Source organism: Camelus ferus, chromosome 17 (assembly GCF_009834535.1).
Source record: "Camelus ferus isolate YT-003-E chromosome 17, BCGSAC_Cfer_1.0, whole genome shotgun sequence".
NCBI lineage: Eukaryota > Metazoa > Chordata > Mammalia > Artiodactyla > Camelidae > Camelus > Camelus ferus.
This window is the reverse complement of record NC_045712.1, coordinates 13834143-13855939: the sequence shown is the minus strand read 5'-3', so window position 1 is coordinate 13855939 and position 21797 is coordinate 13834143. Positions and strand designations below refer to the sequence as shown.

Below are 21797 nucleotides of genomic sequence, written 5' to 3'. Positions count from 1 at the left end.
GCCGGGAGGGATTTCTCAATCACTTCCGCTTGCTTTTCGCCAGGCAGATGCTTGGAGCCGCTCAAAGCTGACACTTCAAGCTATACGTACCTCTGCTTTGGGATACAAAGTGGAAGTCAGAAATTATGCTGGAAGGGGTGTGTGTGTGTGTGTGTCAGAGAGAGAGGTGTGTGTGTGTGTCAGAGAGAGAGATAAAAGAGGTGCTTAATTCTGGATGTTTCAAACACTTTTTGTAAAAAGTATGTCTAATGAATATTTGTCCAAGAGCCCCAGTAGAGTTTTCTGTTGCTGGCTGGCACCCAGGGTTGAAAATAAAAGACTGGCAACACCTGGGACCAAATAACAGCATTCTGTGTGTCCACTATTCTGGAATCACTAATGCATATATTTCTCCTGGTAGAGGGAAAAATGACTTGACAAGACTGGAATTTCCTAGAGAAGTTATTAATCCAAATAGACCAATGCTGTGATTAACTGTAGGACTGGAATTTATGATGGGTATGCAAGGTATAAAGACAGTAACATAGGAACACCTGTCAAGTGCCCCATCAGGTTTTTAAAGGATAACATTTAATGCTTTTTCTTAAACCTTCAACATAATTCACTAAAAGACGTATCTTCTAATACACAACCTTTCTTTCTATTATGTAATAAAAATTCCTCACAAAAATAATAAATAAAAAATTCCTCACAGTGTCTGAGATTTGCTGAGAGTATAGCTAGGAATAAAAAAATAATAAGAAATCAAATTACTAGCTGATTCCGATGGAAAATATTCTAGGACTTCAACTAAAAATTGCTCAAAAATGTAGGACGTTTCATTATTTCCTATTAAACAATCCTCTTTTTGAATTTAAATTCCTCCTGATAGAGAATCTAACAGAATAGAAATCATTATATATCAGGATACAAATTTCCTTTGTGCACCTTTCTCCTTAGCTTTCTTTCTAGGACTTGGCATTAAAGGATGAACTTTGTTTACTCTTTCTGAAGACTGCTATGGATACAAGCAATCATTTCCACAACTGATAGAGACAACAAATGCAAAGTATCCCTTGCAATCTCCTGAGATGACCAAGAGCCTGGATTTCTGAATTTCTCATCCTCAGTGAGTTCAGTCATCCTTTCTTAAGGGTTATTAGCTTAACTCTGAATTTACATCTGTAAACAAGTCTCACAAAACCTTAGGGAGATGCCTGAAATCATAAGAAATGAATAGGACAATTGAGCTAGCTAACTAAATAATTCATGTGAAAATCTTTTGTCTGAATAATAATAATGATAATAATCACTGAGTATGTACCATTTATCACCCATGTGCATTTAATACAGCATTTAATGTAATTCTTCCAGCATCCCTATGAGGCAGGTAGGATTAGTAATTTCATTTTACAGACCAGGACACTGAAGTCTAAAGAGGTAAAATAACTTGATAAGGGTCCCGCAACTAGTAAGTGAGAGACATAATTCAAATTCTGTTTCAGTAGTTTAGTCCAAATTTATAATTATCATATATACTGAATCCATGACTCATCAGAAATGTTGCTAGATTTTGCGGAGGGGTTGGTTTGGATGAGAGTGGCTAAAATCATCCAGAGAGTGGCCTTGACTGTCTTTTCTATGTCTAATTTTTCTTTGGCTCTCTCTTTTCTACTGTTCATTATTTCATGATAATCATCTTAACCATTTTATTGATATTTCACATTTCCCTCAGCATCTAATATAGGTCTGGCACATAGTAGGAGCTCAGGAAGTATTTATGGGATGAATGAATATATATTAACCTTCTATTTTGTTTCAGTTGTGCTAAAATGACTTCTTTAACATATTTATAATAATACAATTATATTAAGGTAGATATATAGTCATATATAAGTAAATAATATAATTAATAAATGAGAAATAAATTTATACTTCATATCCCTTTAAGGAATACCTGCCACCAGATTTTAGGCCAGAAAGTCACTGGAATAACTATTTAGAGAAGAATCACAACTACATGATTTTTTAGATTTTTTGGTACATACATTAAGAATTATGTACAAATTAAAATGTATGTGTGCCAATCAATAAAGTGTAAGTTATGAAAGAAAAAAATACATATGCGGTTTGGAACAAGAATGTAACATTACCTGAGTGCAGGAGGGAAGAGTGGATTCTGCCATAACTGACTCCTCCCAAGAGTTTGCTCTGAAAGCACAGCTTGCTGAGGTCACCTGGAGTTAATGGATGGCAGGTTTTAGCCCATCTTCTTCTCCCAGGCTTTACTGGAATTGAATGTTATTGTAGGTTCAATGGGAGGCTTCTTTGGCTGCTTCTTCATGAAAATTGGATCCTAGAGGAGTGATGATTGGGATTAGTCACAAGGGAGAGATAGTCTGGTCAATGGAAATGCGAAAGATGACATCACAAATGACTTTGCAGAACACCGGTGAAAACAGCAGGAAGGAGATTGGAAGCAAAAGCTATCCATTTCCACAGAAAGGGAAAACCCACACCCAAATGATAGGGTGAGACCAGGAGCCAGAATTAAAGTGAATGGCTTCCTGAGTGGTCAGCAGTAAGCACTTTCAGGAACAGATAAGCCCATGGTACTGGGTAGCATTGGATTCTGGCAAATGACGCACCACGCATGTGATGTCCTAACTCTGCGGCCTTGAGCAGCGCCCCCTCTGATCCAGTTTTATGTTTGCAGAGTGGAGGTGGGGAGAAACTGTGTCATCTGTACGTGCCACAGATGAAATGAGCTTAGTAGATTTTTTAAAGTCTTCTGAATACTGACTTCAACCTAGCATAACAGAGAGAAGGGAGTTTCTATTGTTAATACTAAGATTCTTTTCATTGAGTTCCTACTTTGTGTTAATGATTGAATCCTCATGGCCGTCCTGCCATCTGGGTTCTACTCTTCCCATTTTACATATGATGAAAATTAGATTCAGCAAAGTTACATCACCTGCCCAGCATTACAGAGCTGTGATGTGCTGAGTTGGGATCCAAACAGGACTCAGTTTACCTCCAAAGCTTGTGATCTCCGTTATTCAGAGCAGCCTAAGGAAGAGAAAGAAAGACATTCACCTAATTGTTCTTGATCATTCAGTCTTTATACGTGGCCTGATGAATATGATCTGTAAGAACATTCTTTTCTTTTCTTTTAATGCTAAATCTGAAGTTCTAAATAACTCCTCTCAAGCCTATGTGGAAAGTCATAGTCCAGTCTTCAAGGTGGCGCTAGAAAGCTTATGATAAGCTTATGGCAGTTCTGCAAACTTGTTCACTTGCCGCGTGTTCCTTGCCTACTTATCACTCCAGAAGATGATACTTTAGCTATTGGCCAGGCTCTAGAGCCTCAAATGAATCCCACTAATAATTGCCTGAGACTTCTTTTGGGCCTTAAATCCTTATTCTGCCCCTTGTGGTACCTGTGGAACGAGACCTTCAGACCTCGGGTTCAACGTAATAACTACAAATGATTCAGAAGTGCTGGACTTCCTAGCTCAGATCCAAACCACTCTTAAACTGAAGCCAAGTTACAAAGCGGTACAATGTGTGCAAATACAATTTCACCATTTTCTAAAAGTGCACATTCAACATCAATAGTTAGGTATGCTAGCATGGAACCTGATAACGCTCAAGAGTATGGAGAGATGCGCCAGGACGCTACATGCCCCCTGAGCCCTGAACTTCTCCTGTCCTAGCTTGTTTCACACTTTTTGTTCTTATGTTCTTATTATTTGGTGTTCTTTGTTAGACTTTAAACTACACAAGGGCAAGGAGCAAATCTATTACCCTTGCCACTGTCTCCCCTTGGTGGTACCTAAGAGGCACTCAATAAATATTTCTTAAACGAATGAGTTTACTATTGCCATAAAATTGTTCCTAGTTCTCAGAGCCAGTGTTTCTTTTAATTTGTAAAAGTCATTCTTACACACACACACACACACACACACACACACACACAGAGTCTCAGGGATGATTGAGATAATCTCCATGACTTACTCATGGGAAGAAAGTCCTGCTTTAATTAGAATCTTACCATGACTATTACTTTCTGGAGTAGAAATTTGCAGAGCTAGGCTCTCCCCAATGGCGACTTCAGGATTGTGAGCATGGAAAGTAAGAGACTAACACTGTAGGCACTTTCCCATATCTTTCCATATCCTGCAAAAAAATCGGAGTTAACTGCCTCGAAGGGATGCTATGAAACAAATGGACTGATGCAGGTGTCGGCTTAGTGGCTGGCACAGAGTAAGTGATCACTAAGTTTAAACCAGCAGTCTCACCTGCTGACTAACGCATCTGCTAGTTAGGAAGAGTGGTTCCTGATTCAGTTTGACAGAGAAGGACGCAGGCAGCTCAGCACTCCTTCCCCATTTAATTTCCTTCCATCCCCACCACCAATTCACGGGTCTTTCTTCTACTGGGAAAGAAAATATGCCACGTGCATGCTTTTATTTCATTGTGTATTTTTTTCACACTCATCCTTGCTGTTAGTCCCTTTGTCCTTTTCAATATTTTTCCCATTTTTAAAAAACAGCTTTACTCCCTCTTTCTCACATTCTGCTCAAATTAGCAGTTCAGGTAAGTCTGATTTAGCATTTTTTCAAGCATCGGGCTTTTTTTTCTGGAAGAATATTCTACATAGCTGAAATATTAACCAAAACATAATTTTCCCTCTGAACGTTAAAAAAAAAACCTTTTTATATGGTAAACGATATTTACACATGCTGAAATGTAATTTCCTGAGCCAGACGACGCTTCGTAGGTTGTCTATTGTAATGGTATTTATTATAGGAATGGTTCACCTTAGTGACTGCTTACTACTTCTCAGAATAGTAGATAACATGGTATTCAGTCCTTTTGACAGCCCAATGAAATGGGAATTATATGAGCTCCACTTTCCAGAGGAAGAAATAAAAACACAGATAAGCCAGATAAGTAACTGGCCCAGGGTTACACAGCTAATGAGGACCTATGTGGGCATTCAAAAGTAGACTTTCAGATTTCAAAGCCTGTACTTTTTTTTAATGTTAAATTGAGTCCACCTACTGTATTGAATTGACAACTGGAGAACATTTTTAATTAAAAGAATTTTTTCCTTCCAGTTTTATTGAGATATAATTGACATATACCACTGTATCCCCCCCCTTTTTTTTTTGTGGTGGTGGGAGGTAATTGGGTTGTATTTGTTTATTTATTTATTTTAATGGAGGTACTGGGGACTGAACTCAGAACCTTGGGCTTGCTGGGCATGCACTCGATCACTGAGCTATACCCTCCCCTCCTCAAGGCCTGTATTCTTAAACCATGACATTATGCTGACTCTCATGTGTATTTATGTTTTCTTAAGCTCAATACAGGATACAGTGTGATGGTCAGGGACACAATCTCAAAGACCAGAAATCTAGATGTTAGAAAAAATTCAGATAATCAGGCCAACTGAGGGAGGAGGCCACTGGGGGTCTGGTTTAGGGAGTCGGTCACAAAATGATGGGGATTCTGGACATTAGGCAAACTGGGGTTGAGGAGGAGAATGCTTTTCCAGCACCCAAACCACTCACTGATCTATAAGACTGGCCCTTGGCAACACTGGTGCCCTTCAGTGGTCTCATGGCAACGACCATCCTTATAAACTCCCACGGCCCTCAGTTCAGCCTGGTATCTTTGTTCAGTTTTCCATGCTGTATGGTGGCACTTGCTATTAAAACAGCGAATGGCCAAGAGGCCTGCCTTAGAGTTAGTTATAAAGTCGTGCAGGATTTGCATTCCCCGTGAGCTTATGTGGAAGCCCGCCACAAAGAAGGTCTTGAAAGAACTTTTCAAAATATCTCAGCTGCTGTGACTACCAGGGATGATGGAGAGGGGCTAGGGGCAGGGAGGAATACTTTCATTTCCCAAATTCATGTGCAAAAACCTAGATGCATCTCATGCACCAGCTTGACCCAGTAATGAGATTACGTGACATCAAATCAATGCCAGTTGGAAATGGTATAGTCATCACGCGCCGCCTTTGAATTAATTGGCACCAATAACACAGAATAGGTTGCTTCCTGAAATGTAAGCATAGCAATTAGCACCTTGTCAAGTCCCTATCAGAAATTGGCCAAAACACTGCCTTTTTCCCCCCCACTTAAAAAACAGGTCTGACAGTACATATCAGTGGCATTCATGGCAGGTATATCTGGAATGAAGTTCAGCTAACTGTTGGGCTCTGTACAAGAGGTGCAGTTACAAAAAGCAAGACTTTGGAGGTATAATTTTCTTCTGGGCGCTTTCACCGCAGTTGTCGTGCTGCCTGAATTCCGATTACAGTCGGCAACACAAATCTACCCACACACATTTTTTTTAGTCAGCACTTATAACAGCTGATTATTCTGTTCATTAATTCTGACCACAAACCCGGACCTCTTGGAACTTGTATTTGCTCTAATGTACCTTTTCCAACAAAGCAGACATCACAGGAAATGACTCCCTGAGCAGTGACTCTGGTCCTCGCGTCCAGGAGGGGCAGAGGTTCCTAAAAATGGAAAATGGACACGATTCAAATCCTGTCCTCCCCACTTCCCTGAGCAGGTGGAAAGGGGAGGGAACCCTCAAGAGAGAGTAAATGCTATAAATTATTAGGCAATTATTAAAGAGTCAGGAAGAACAGTGTGTTTTAACTTCATGTATAAACATGTCCAAGGTGTATTAAGTAAGTGAGTCACAGTGTTGTTTTGTGTATTTGGGTCCTATCATAGTAAAAACACAATAAAACAGCAACAGCAAAATCTCAGCCTGGGTTACAACAGGATCTGCTCCGAAAAAAGTCTAGAAAGATGGATACACATCAAATTATAACCATACGACTATGATCCCTGAGGCTGGGACTTACAGAGATCTTTTACACTTTTTTCATTTCTGCGATACTCATTTCCATATTGTTTGCTTATTTTTACAAGAATATATTACTTTTTTAATGAGAAAAATAATTTTTAAATCAAGACACAAGATGTAAAGAAACTACAATGTTATCACCACCCTTAGGGAAATGTTTCCTCAGAAAGTACACGTAATGTTAGCTTTTTGTGTAACATTCAACGTGTGTTTCACTATTTGCAAATAACCCTACGTATATTGTATATCTGTAAACAGACACTCGGGAGATTTATGATAGCTCAGTCAGGCTTTTAGTGAAGTTGAGGGGAGCTTGTGATTTAGATAGAAATTGAAGTGTTTGATATACAGTAACTGTGGATTTAAAATGTGATTGGAAAATACTAACCTGAGTAGCAGGAAAACATATGCGCTTACTCAACCCTGACTATATAAACGGGGAAGACAGTTGTTTATTTATTCAATAAATATTTATTGAACACCTACTATGTACCGTGCATTTTGCAGACAGCAGAGGAGTTCACAGTCTAGTGGGGAAGAGAAACACAAAGTAAGTAGGTAGGTGAACAAGGGTCTAATTAAACATTGTTCTAAGTATTGTAGAGGAGATTAAAAGGGAGATAGTTGAGATGAGGTGAACAGAGAAGTCTTCTTGGAGAAGCACTCGATAAACTGAAGCCTAGATAGTAAGAAGGAGCCAGCTCCTTAAAGAACAAGCAGAAAAATATTCCCGGCAGATAGAACAGCAGTACAAGATCTGAGATAGGAAAGAAGCGGGGTGGGGGGGCGGTGTCAGAGCCCAAAGAAGCCCTTGTGGCCTGAGTTCTGCGAAGGAGGAGGAGGAAGGAGGAGGAGGGATGGAGAGTAGGGCTGTGAGCCAGCCAGGAGCCAGGTGATACAGGGCCCTACATTCAGGTGAGGAATCTGCATTTCATTCTGAGTGTTGGGGGAAGCCATGGAGAAATCTCTGGCAAGGAGATGGTAAGACACTCTTTTGGTTTGGAGAAAAACTCCCTCTGGCTACTGTGTGGAGGAATGGGATCCAGGAGGATATTAGTGTTGCTCAAATGAAGATCAAGGTGGCTTTAACTAGTGTAGTGGTGGTGGAGGTGGCAGGAGTGAGACATGAGGAAGTTTTTTTTAAAGACAATCCACAGGACGTGGTGAAGGATGCTGTAAGGGGGATGAGAAGGGGGGGGGGCATCAAGAATAAGCCCCAAAATGATTATGCAGAAATTGCTGTCTTATATACATAGAAATAAACAACTAGATAAAGACTATAAAGGAATAAAACCCCACATACAACAGCAACAAAACCGCCTGGGGTAGAAATAACAAGGAACATGCAATGCCTGTGTGAACACTGTTGTAAAACCCTAATGAAGACTTCAGAGGAGGTGTGAGTAGATGAGAAAACACCATATTCTTAGGATGACTGAGTATCACGAAGGTGCCCATTCTCCCTAAGACAGTTTATAAAATGATTGGAAATACAATATAAATACCAAAAATTTGTTTCTCTTATTTCTGTCTTGTTTGATTGAAACAAAATTAAGGCAAAGTTTATTTGAGAAGATAAAAAACAGCTAGGAAAACTTCAAAAATGAAGAGCAATGTGGAGGATCTAGTACGAATACCAGATATTAAAATATAATGTAAAGCTTCAGTAAATAAGCAGGGTGATACTGGACTGTGAATGAACAGAAAATGCAATGGAAGAGACCAGAAAATCCAGAAACAGACCCAACTGTGGGAATTTCATTTCTGATAGAGATGGCTTCTGAAACTGATTGGGAAAACATGGACTGCTCACTATTAGAGCTAGAATGGCTTAAATTTTTTTAATAATAAAAAAAATTAAAAATTGATGGTGAGAATGCAGAGAAAAGGGAACCCTCATATACTGTTGGTTGGAATGTAAATTGATGCAGCCATTGTGGAAAACAGTATGGAAGTTTTTCAAAAAATCAAAAATAGAACTATTACATGACCCAGCAATTCCACTCCTGGGTATATATCTGAAAAAACCCAAAATTTTAATTTGAAAAGACACCTGCACTCCAATATTCATAGCAGCATTATTTATAATTGCCAAGATATGGAAGTAACCTAAGTGTCCAACAACAGATGAACGGACAAAGAAGTATATCTCAGTATATATACTGCTCAGACATAAAAAAGAATGAAATTTTGCCGTTTGCACAACATGGATGGATTTGGAGGGCATTATGCTAAGTGAAATAAGACAGAGAAAGATAAAATACTGTATGATATCACTTATATGTGGAATCTAAAAAATATGACAAACTAGTGAATATAACCAAAAAAGAAGCAGACTCACAGATACAGAGAACAAACTAGGGGTTACCAGTAGGGGGAGAGGAGCAATATGGGGGTAGGGGAGTAACAGGTGCAAACTAATAAGCTACAAGGAGGTATTATACAGCATGGGAATACAGTCTTCTATAATAACTGCAAATGGATGTAACCTTAAAAACTGTTTAAAAATAACAATTAAAAAAGTTGAATCTGTACCTCATACTTTAATACTCCCTTGATTCATACCAAAAGGATCAAAAATCGAATGTAAAAGTTAAACCAAAACAGGTCTTGAAGGAAACAGGAGTGAACACTAACTTTATATCTGTGGCAGAAGGAAGGTCTCCTAATGATGACTGAAAACCAAGTCATGCAAGAAAACAAAAGTTAAAATACTTAACTTCATTACCAAACAAATAAAAGCAAGTTCTGCCTGACAAGAAATATCACAGTCAAAGTCAAAAGTCAGATGACAAACTGAGAAAACATATTTTCAGCTCATAACACAGAGAGAGATCTTTCCTTCAATCCAAAAGAAAACTCTGCAAAAGTTATCAACTAATGGCTCACAAGAAAGGAAATACAAATGGTGCCGACTTGTGAAAAGATACTCAGTTTTACTCTTAATAAGAAAAATTCAGATTAAAGCTATAATAATACCAGTTTTTCAGCTATCAGGCACAATCCTGATAAATACAGTAAATTATTAAGGCTTTGGGGAGCTCTAATACATTGCTGTTGAGTGTATAAACATAAACTGACACAACCCCTAAGAAGGCAACTTGACAACGTTTATCAAAACTGCAAAAATCACATACTCTTTGAGCCTAGCATTCTCCATCTTACATAAATCAGATATTTATATAAATCAGATTATAAATCAGATATGTAGAAAAAGGACATGCATGGGTTCTTTGTTGGTTGCAGCATCATTTCTAAAGGCACAAAATCACAAGCAATGAAAATATAAACTATAGGGGATGGATTAAATCCATTAAGATATGCATACAATGAAACACAGTGCATTTGTAAAAGGAATGGGACTTTTTGTGTATCTGTGTGTATGTAAGAAGTGGAGAAAAATAACATTACAAATACTTGTATTTGCTTACATATTCTAAAGAAACTCTGAACACGTATGTTCGAAGATAAGCTGGAGTGGTTACCTTGGGAACTGAACAGATGAGGGATGTATTAGTCTGCTAAGGCTACATATTAGTCAGGGTTCTTCAGAGAAACAGATCCAGGACTCCAAGATTGTGTGTGTGTGAGTGTGTGTGTGTAGTGAGTGTGTTTGTGTGTGAGAGAGACGTAAAGAGATTTATTATAAGGAATTGGCTTATGTGATTATGGAGGCTGCCAAGACCCAAGATCTGCAGGGTGAGTCAGCCAGCTAGACACCCAGGAGAGCTGAGAGTTCAGTTTCATCTGAAGGCCAGCAGGCCCAAGACCCAGGAAGAGCCTGTGTTTCAGGTGGAGTCTGAAGACAAGAAGAAGCCCATGTCCCTGGTTCAAGGCCATCAGGGAGGAAGAATTCTCTCTTTCTAGGCCTTCAACTGGTTGGATGAGGCCCACCCACAGTATGGAGGGCAATGTCCTTGACTCGCTCTCCTAGTTTAAATGTTAATCTTATCCAAAAACACACTCACAGAAACACCTAGAATAATGTCTGATCAAATATCTGGGCCCTCCAGTCCAGTCAAGTTGACACATAAAATTATCCATCGCAAAATACCACAGACCTGAGTGGCTTACACAACAGAAATTTACTTTCTCATGGTTCTGGAGGCTGGAAGTCCACAATCAAAGTACCAGCAGGGTGGTTTTCTGGTGAGGCCTCTCTCCTTGGCTTACAGATGGCCACCTTCTTGCTGTGTCCTCACCTATCATCCTCTCTGTGTGACACACTCCTGATGTCTCTTCCTCTTCTTACAGGGAACACCAGTCTTATTGCATTAGGGCCCCGCACTTTTCTCATTTAACATTAGTTATCTCCTTAAAGACCTTATCTACAAACATAGTCACTTTGGGGGTTAGGGCTTTAAGACAGGAATTTGACAGGGACATAACTCAGTCCATAACAGGGGGTAAGGGTGGTAGGGAGACTTTCATTGTTTGCCTTTTTATACCTACTGGGTTTTAAGCCACCAGAATGTATTCCCTCTTTCAAAAGATTTTAAAAATGAATTCCGCATTTCTTCCTCGAGAAACTTAGAAGACACTGGTGCCATTCGCTGGGATGGAGAAGGCTGAGGGAAAAGTAGTTTGGCAGGGTGACAGTGGATGGGGAGCATTGGAGAGGTATGGGAGGCACCCTAGTGGAATGTCAGTGGGGCAGCTGGTGTTCAGAAGAGTCTGGATTGGAGGTGAGAAAAAAGAAGTCTGCATGTTTACAGAACCAGGGAAATGCAGAGCACCCAGGGCAGAGGTTCTCAAATTTTGTTTAGCTCGCTTCAGAATCACCTGGAGGGCTTGCCAAAACTGCAGTGCAGGGCCCCACCCTCCAGTTTCTGATTCTGTTGTTCTAAGGTCAAGCACAAGAATTCACACTTCCAACAAATCCCAGGGGATGCCGGTACTGCCGGATGGGAACCCCACTTGGAGAACCACTAGCCTAGGGCAATGATTCTCCCTTCTAGCCTCCTATTAGTATCAAGCAGATTGCTAAGAGAAAAAAAGACCGTTACCTGTGACCCACCCCTACTGCAGGCCAGTGAAGTCAGGACCTGTGGGAAGTGGGCCTGGGCACTGGTAAATTTTCAAAGCTCCCCAATTGATTCCAATGGACAGCTTGGGAAGAGAGCTTCTGATTAAGGGAAAGAGACTCTGGAGAAAGAAGAAAAAATCAAGAACAAAGACTTTAGGCTGCTACCTTTGAAATGAGCTGAAGGAAAGGAAGAATCAACCAAGAGACTGAGAAGTGAAGAGATGAAAGGAAAAACCAGGAGCCCCACGCGTAGCAGACAGTCAGGAGCTGGCAGGCTCCGTACTGGGTTCTGGCAGTAAAGATTACAAGTAAGACCTGCACCACTTCCAAGGCACTTCCTCAGACTTAAGGACCAAGCTGCTCTTTTAAAGAAGCAAAGACATAATCTCTCCACTTTTTGATGTGTGTCCTGGAGAAATACTTGCTTGTGTTCCCCAGAACACCTGTCAAGGACTTCATGGCCACACTGCTGTCATAGTGAAAAAGGCTGGAGACAGCATGTCCTCAGCAGAAGGATGGCTGTATTACAGAAAGCAGTACGTTTATGTGGCAGGACACGTTAATGGGCGAGATCTCAAAAAATGTTGAAGGACAAAAAGCAAGTTGCAGCAGGATGTGCATATCATTTACGTGAAAAATAACTCACCTGAATCTGTGTTTGTGCATCGAAATACAAAAAGCACTCTATAAGGATGCACTCTAAATTCACCTGGAGAAAGGGAGAGGGAACAAGTTGGAAGGTGATGGGTAAAGGAACTTTAGATCTATTTATTTGTCATACTCCTAAAACTTCTAAGGCTTGTGAAAAATGCAAGTATTTAATTACCTCAGTGTTGTACTGTTTTAAATTTTTAAAAGTCACTTACAAAAGTCAATAATTACTAGCAAATCTATGCATCCATCAGACTTTTTGATTTTGTGTGGGGTCTCTCTGTATCCCCTGCTCCTAAATTTCGGGGTTAACTGGAAATCTTCACTGACCGTGTGAAGTATTATCTCCCAACCCATTTCTTAAACTGAGTAAAGGGCAGAAACTATGACTTCAAAGGGGGAGGGGGGGCGGAAACCATTGCTTGGCCATTACTTCTCTCTGAATTTTTCTGCAAAAGCAGCATGTCTGAAATAGCATTTTAAAGACAGATTACTTCCATCCCCAGAGTCAAGGAGCTGGGCTGGAATGCAACTCTAAAAAGGCAACCAAGAGTTTTATTTTGCAGGCCTCTGACTCTTAAAAGCAGGTAAACAGTGCTGGGAGATTCTGGAGGTAAAGATGTGGAAATCCTCTGAAGTACACATTAGCCGGACCATATCTGTAATTTCTAGACAAATGGATACCTTGGAGCTACCTGTGTTGACAAACCTCATTGTTTCCCAGGGAAGCAATGACTTTTAAATCCTTGGATATTCATTTTCAGAGTCAGAAGACAATCTCTTCATGTAAGTTCCAGGAAAGCTGAGACCTTATCTGTGTCACTGCCATTGTGTCTCCAGTACATAGTACTTGGCATACAGTAGCCGCTCAGTAAACATTTGTGGAATGAATGCAGTCACACAAAAGATAGATTAAGAACTAAGTCATCGATGAATTCTATACAATGTTGAATGAAAGAAGCCAGACACAGAAAAGTGCATCCTACATTTTCCACTTGTATAATGCTAAATAACAGACACAATTAATTCGGTGCTGAGAGAAAATGGTTACTTTGGTGGCGGACAGTGATTTGGAAGGGCAAAGTAGGGTTTCTGGGATTGCTGGTCAAGTTCTATTGCTTGACCTTGGTGGTGTTACAGGGATGCGTTTTCTTTGTAAAAATTCATTAAGCTATATAATTATGTGCTACATAATATATTATGCACTTCGTTGTATGCATGTTATTTTTTTTAAAGTTTACTTAAACTAAATGCAAGCAACTTTTCACATTAAAAAAAAAGTCATTATTAAATAAAGGTATAAGGTTTTGAAGTTTTAAGCCTTTAGATGGTAGATGATGCCATCTCTGGAAAATTATTGTCCAACTCTAAACCTATTTTCATTGTATATTTCTGAAGAGAAGATGTGTAACCTCACCTCCAGGGCTTAAGGGCTTAGCGCTCCCTCTTCTAAGGTATTTGCTCTTCCTTATCAGAATTCAGCTGATGGTAAGACAGCTGCTGTAGGATTGGAAGCAGCTCTGCTCTTGGGTTTTTAGCACCCATTCTTTTTCCTGTCCCTACTCTTTTGAAATTTCTGGCCCTTTAAAGTGACGAGGGAGATGAATGAAAGAAAACCAGGAACTTCAGAGATGTGCTATCTGGGGGAAATATGTGACATTTCCCTCCACTTAATAACCACCAGACATATTAAATTTTCTATTTTTTTCTTTCTCTCTCATTCCTTTTTCTTTTTGATAAAATAATAATTAAAAAACATCTAAAAAACTCTTAAACCTAGTAACCCAGAAATTTAACTTATACATATAATTTGTACATGTATAAAGTAAAAGAATTCCAAGGTGACTCACAGATACACTGTGAAAGCAAAAGGTTAAAGGCAACTGAAATATCTATCAAAAGGGAACTTTTAAAATATAAACGTTCAACAATGGAAATGTACACAACCATAGGAAAGAATGAAGAGGCTCTGTTCGTGATATGTAGATAAATGCAAGGTACAGACGTTGTTTAGACTGCTACTAATTATGAATACATAAATTATTTCTGGAAGAAGACAGAAGAAACTGTTAATATCGGTGGCTCCCAGAGGGGGATGGTGTACATGAGCAGGAGAGAGATTGCCTCATATACCTTTTGGTTCTGTTGGTATTTAAACCATATTATGCACTGTCTCATCAAAAGTAAATTTTTAAAAACATAAAATAGTATTTTTGACAGTGGTTATTAGAGAGAGCCCTGATTTTGCAAAGGATGTAGAACAGTGGCATAATCTCAGACATCACTGTTGGAAGGGGAAATTGGGATAACATAAGGAAGGCAGTTATAAAAGAAGTCAAAACATATCAAAAATGTTCACATTTTCCTTTTGCCTAGATATTTCCAGTTCTAAGAATTTATTTTTAAGAATGTAACTTTAACTATTAAGACAGTGGTGAAAGACACTGAGGAAGACAGAAAGAAATGGAAAGATATTCCACGCTCATAGATCACAAAAATAAATAGTTAAAATGTCCATACTGCCCAAAGCAATCTACAATTTCAGTGCAATTCCTATCAAAATTCAGTGGTATTTTTCAAAGAAATGGAACAAACAATCCTAAAATTTGTATGAAACCATAAAAGACCCTGCATAGCCAAAGTAGTCAGGATGGAAGAAGTGAAAGAAAGTAAAAAGTGGAAAGAAGTGAAAGTAGAACAAAGTTGGAGACATCACACTTCCTGATTTCAAACTGAATCACAAAGCTGTAGTAATCAAAATAGTATGTACTGGCAGAATAACAGATAACTAGGTCAATAGAATGGAATAGAGAGCCCAAAAAAGATCCATGTACATTTGATCTGGTCAATTGATTTATGACAAAGAAGCAAAGAATATGCAATGGAGAAAGGGCAGTCTCTTCAATAAATGGTGTTGGGAAAACTAGACAAGCACATGCAAAAGAATGAAAATGGACCCCATCTTAGACCACACAAACACACAACTAAAAATGAGATTAAAGATTTGAACATAAGACCTGAAACCATAAAACTCCTAGAATAAAACATAGGCAGTAAGCTCCCTGACATTGGTCTTGGCAATGATTTTTTAGATTGATACCAAAAGCAAAGCCAACAAAAGCAAAAATAACAAGTGGGACTACATTGAACTAAAAAGCTTCTGCACAACAAAAGGAAACCATTAACAAAATGAAAAGGCAACCTAGAGAATGGGAGAAAATATTTGCAAATCATCATGTATCTGATAAGGGATTAATATCCAAAATATATAAAGAACTCATACAACTCAATGGCAAACAAACACAATCCAATCAAAAAATGGGCAGAGGATCTAAATAGATATTTTTCCAAAGAAGACATCCAGATGGTCAACAGGTACATGAAAATGTGCTCAATGTCACTAAACAGGGAAATGCAAATCAAGACCACAATGAGATATCACCACATACCTGTTAGAATGGCTTTTACCAAAAAGGCAAGAAGTAACAGGTACTAGGGAGAATGTGGAGAAAAGGGAAAACTTGTACACTGTTGGTGGGAATATAAATTGGTGCAGCCACTATGGAAAATAGTATGGAGGTTCTTCAAAAAATTAAAAACGAAATTAGCTCATGATCCAGCAATTCCACTTCTGCATATCTATTCAAAGGAAACGAAAACACTAACTCAAAAAGATACATATACCCCCATGTTCACTGCAGCATTATTTACAGTAGCCAAGATACAGAAGCAACCTAAGTGCCCACCGATGGATGAATAGACAAAGAAGTTGGTATATATAACATGTATGTTATATATAATTATATATTATATATATGTTATATATAATTATATATGATTCAGCCATAAAAAAGAAGGAAATCTCGCCATTTGTGACAACATGGAAGGACCTTGAGGATATTATGCCAAGAGAAATTAATCAGAAAAATAAATATCATATGATCTCACTTAAATGTGGAATCTAAGAATAATAATAAACAAAAAGCCAAACTCACAGATGCAGAGAATAGATGGGTGGTTGCCAAAGGAGTGGGGGAGGGAGGTGGATGCAATGGGAAAAAAGTACAAACTTCCAGTTGTAAAATTAAGCCTAGGGGATGTAATGTACAGCTTGGTGCCGATAGTCAACAATACTGCATTGTATATTTGAAAGTTGCTAAGAGATTATATCTTAAAAGTTATTATCACAAGAAAAAATTACTATAATTATAGAAGTTAACTAAACATTGTTGTGATCACTTACAAACTGGAAATACTGAATCATTATGTTGTACATGTTGTATGTCAATTACAACCCAGTAAAACAAAGTTATCTGAAGAAAATAATCAGTTATACACAAAAGGGCTCAAATACAAGGAATTTCATCTCATTTTTCTTTATAGTAAAATTAGAAATACATTAGTGAAATTTAGAAGCTGTCCCTCCAAATAAAGAATGTAACCATTAATGAAGGAATAGTTATAATGAAGCATATTGAAGGACCAGATTGCAGAAATATTGGGGAAAAATAGATGTATGAAATAGATCATCAGTTACACGAATTATGGTATAGCTATACATTAAAAATGCCATTCTAAAAGTATGACAGAAAAAAAAAGTTCATAACAGTAGGGAGTGAAAAATATACAATACATACAGAATACTACTGCTTGTGACCCAAAATGCACCCATATCACTCTGTATATATGTGAGTGTGCACATATGTGCATAAAACCAAAATTGAACACTTTTTTTATGTGATAGAATGATGGGTATTTTAATTTTCCATTTCCACTGTTATACAGATTTTCAAAAGGAACTATTTTATGCTTATGTTTTTACTAGAAAATTTATAATGAATGAATGAATTAGAATATTTTTAAAGGTGTTACAAATAAATGATGCCAATACAATGTAAGTGAGGCCCCCAAATTCAAGTGCATACAGTGAAGAGCTGTATTAAATTGAGGTTAATGAAGAGATTGAACCAAGACAGCTGTGAAGGACAAGAGCCAGTTCCCAATCACTTTATATCCCAAGTTGTATTGGCAAAGGATGTGTTATCCTGGGGCACAGATCATTTATACTCTGAGAATTATTTCTCTCCTACCAAACTATTTTAATTCTTTCAGGAAGTAATTGCTTATCCTAAAACAAAAGAATCTGAAAAATAAAATATATATGACCTGGTGATATAACACTTTTTAAAACCATTTCTAATCCAACTACTCCCACAACAGTATTTTTCTTATTTATATTATTTTAAAAAAATTGAAGTATAGTTGATTTTAATGTTTTTATATATATATATACACTCTTTTTCATGTTCTCTTTCACTATAGATTATTACAAGATATTGAATGTAGTTCCCTGTGCTATACAGTAGAAACTTGTTATTCATCTACTTTATACAGTATCTATGTTACCTTTTTTAAAAAAAAATTGAGGTGAGTCACATAATTTTAACCATTTTAAAGTGAACAAGTCAGTGGCGTTAAGTGTGTTTGTAATGTCTTGCAACCACCACCTTGATCTAGTTCCAAAACATTTTCATCACCCTGAAAGGAAGTTTCATACCACATTAAGCAAGTTGCTCCCCATTTTACTCTCCTCATTGTCCCTGGCAACCCCCAATCTGTATTCTGTCTCAATAGATTTACCTGTTCTGGACATTTCATTGAATTGAAATCAGACAATATGTGGCCTTTGTATCTGGCTTTATTCACACAGCATGTTTTCAAAGTTCATCTATATTGTAGCATATAGGGCTATTTTATTCCTTTTTATGGCTGAATAACACTCCATTATATGGATATACCACAATTTGTTTATCTATCCCTCTGTGATGGACAGTTAGACTGTTGCCATCTTTTGGCTCCTGTGAATAGAACTACTGTAAACATTTGTGTACAACTGTTTGAGTTTCTGGTTTTAATTCTTTTATACCTAGAAGTAGAATTGCTGGACCAGATGGTAATTATAAATTTAACTTTTTAAGGAACCACCAAACTGTTTTCCATAGCAGCAGAGCCATTCTAAATCCCCACCAAAAATGTCCAAGTTCCAATTTTTCCACATCCCTGCCAACTTTTGCTATATTTCTTTTTAATTTTTCTTTCTTTCCTTCTTTTTTTAAAATAAGAATCTAAGTAAATGTGAAGTGGTACCTCATGGTGGTTTCAATATGCATCTCATGATTAATTATGTTGACATCACTTCCTGGGTTTGTTGGCCATTTGTACATCTTCGGAAAAAGATCTATTCAAGTCCTTCCCCAATTTTTTAATTGGGTTGTCTTTTGTTGTTGAGCTGTGAGAGTTGAAAGTTCTTAATATATTCTAGATACTAGACCTTTATCAGATATATGCTTTGCAAATATTTTCTCCCACTCTGTGGGCTGTCTTTTCACTTTTCTGGTAATGTCCTTGGATGCATCCATTATTTTTACTTTCTAATGTTTACCTCAAGAAATATTATTTTCTGTTCTGTCAGTTCACCTAAAATTATAACTTGGACATGTGTTGTGTTTAACATTACCATTTTGATGGATGCATAATATTCTGTCACATTTGTAATAAATCATGGATTGCTGGCAAAATACTTAAGGTTCTCTTGGTAACCAGAACAAATTAAATCCAATGAGCCATTCACCAACCAGCCATTAATGCAGGCAGGAACCAGGTGGTTCTGAGGATCCTATGAGTTTGTGGACTTTGCCTCAAACACTGCAGTAAACCTGCCTCCCCACTTTTGGTTTCCTTGTCTCCCATTTCAAACTCCTATGCAACAGTATCTTATTGGCTCAGCATGGATCAGTGTTGACCCCTGCCGGGGACACAGAACTGTGCAGCCGATATTCCCCTCTTCAGGACTCATGCTCTTTCTCCCAGATACCACAGTGTTGGCAGCTGCCAGCTCTCGGTTGAATTCTTCCCCAGGAATTCCTTTTGCCTGAAGATATCTTATTCACGCAGCTCCATCCATACGCAGTGCAACCCACATCCAGTGATGGGTGATGCAGGACAACTCTGAAGGGTCATTCCAGCTCCAGAGAATCTTGTGAGATTGGCTGAAGCCTTCTCAAGACTTCATCACAGTTCTCTTTTTCCTCTGCCCAGTCCTGCTTACTTCACTTCCCCACAGGTACTGATCCCCTGCACACTACCTCCTGCACACTCATATCTGAAGGAGACACATTTCTTAGGAACCCAGCCTGTTAATAAAGTCTTTATTCTAGTCAGTACTGGCCCAGGCCTCGGGGCAGTGTCATGGTATCTAGGACCAACACCTGAGGATTTCAAAGCTGGTCTCAGAAATGGAGGGGCTGACTTACGGTCTACTATTGTGGAATAGCGAAACGATTTACAATTCCAATAACACTGGAATGAACAGCTTCTCCTTTTTATGATTTCATTTGAATAAATTTCTAAGAGTTAGATTATCATGACTCTTGTGCATTTTCAGGCTGCTTTCCAGAAGGACTGTGCTGGTTAACAAAGCCACCAACAATGGGTGGATACTACTCAGAATTTTTAATAAACCTATAACCAGAAAGGGGATGGAGAGAGGTAATATCAGGTACCAGGAAACCTGTCAGGTAGTTTAAATAAGTTGAGGGTTGTCCCCTTTATCTCTAGTAATACTAATAATGTTAAAAACCATGACATTATTTGAGCAACTGAGGCTGAGAATGAATGCTGTATCTCCTAACTTAAACTCTATCAGACATGTGACCAAGTTCTGTCCCCTGGGATGTGAGCAGTCAATGAGGAACACTTGCATTATGCCTTTAAAAGAAAGGGGCATACAGTCTATTCCACCTTCCCCCTTTCTGTTGGCTAGAATGAGATCACGGTGTTAAGCCATCTTGCACAATTAAAGATGAGAACAACACAGTGGGAATGGCAGAGCCACAAGACAGAAGGAACCTGGGTCCATGACGCTGTGGAGCCACCATACCAGCCTCAGACTACTGAGCCTTGTTTCTCACATGGGAGAGAAATAAAAATCTTTCTTGTTTAAACCAGTGATTTCATAGATCTCTGTGACAGCAGCTGGATATGTATACCAGCGAATACACAATATCTCTCTTCTCACTCCATCTTCACAACAATTCTTTGGTCATACCAATTTGTGTCATTTTGGATATTAAGAAATGGAAGATTACCAATAATAAGCAATTCACCCCTGAATCACATGGCAGGAAAGTCCAAATCACATCTGGGTGTCTGACTGGAAAGGCCATGTTTTCTCACTATACTTTTCCTGAAGAATTTATAGTCCTTTATAGGCACTTAATTTTCAAATCTCTACCTTGCTGACTATATGAAAAGAGTTTCATACATATTATAAATTATAGTAATCACATTGCTAACAATGTATAAATAAACATATTTATGCCTTCTCTCTCCACATTTATGTCTTCTCGGTCTTTCCTGATTCATTTTTTCCTGACCTCTAAACAAAATAAGTGTGAAAGCTATTTTTGAGGAATCTTAATGTGTTAGTTTCAGGTGTACAGCAAAGCAATTCATATATATGTATATGTATATATATATGTACACACACACATATTCTTTTTAAGATTCTTTTCCATTATAGGTTATTATAAGATATTGAATATAGTTCCATGTGCTATACAGTAGGTCCTTGTTGTCTATCTGTTTTATGTATAGTAGGTGTGTATCGGTTAATCCCAAACTCCTAATTTACTCATCCCTCCGCCCCCTTTCCCTTGTGGTAACCATAAGTTTGTTTTCTATGTCTGTGAGTCTGTTTCTGTTTTGTAAACAAATTCATTTGCATCATTTTTTCAGATTCCACATATAAGTTGTATCATATGGTATTTGTCTTTCTCTGTCTAACTTACTTCATTTAGTATGATAATCTCTAGGTCCATCCAGGTTGCTACAAATGGCATTATTTCATTTTTCATGGGTGAGTAATATTTATATATCTATATCTATATCTATCTATATCCAGGTTTAAAGGCAGTGGGGAACCAAAGTAGCACCCCAAAAATATAATCACATATTATATATATAACTATTTCATCAAGTGTAATTGAAAATCAGTTTTCTGCATTTTCTTTAAGAGTTTGGTATGTAGTTGTATGCTTCATTTATAAGGCATTTATTTTCAATTAAAATATATAAGCTTGCTTGAATGACTACTGGGAAAAGTTTCAAGACGTTTGTTGAATGCATATGCCTCCCCCAGCGTATTACATTTCCCTCTGGCCTATAACTTTAGGATTTGGCTTAAACT

At 38.1% G+C, this 21797-nt stretch overlaps 1 long non-coding RNA gene across 1 annotated transcript in view; it reads left to right on the top strand.

Moving 5' to 3' along the window:
• Positions 1–21797, top strand: part of LOC106728857 — a 314080-nt gene that overhangs the window by 4153 nt on the left and 288130 nt on the right. The window lies entirely within an intron of this gene.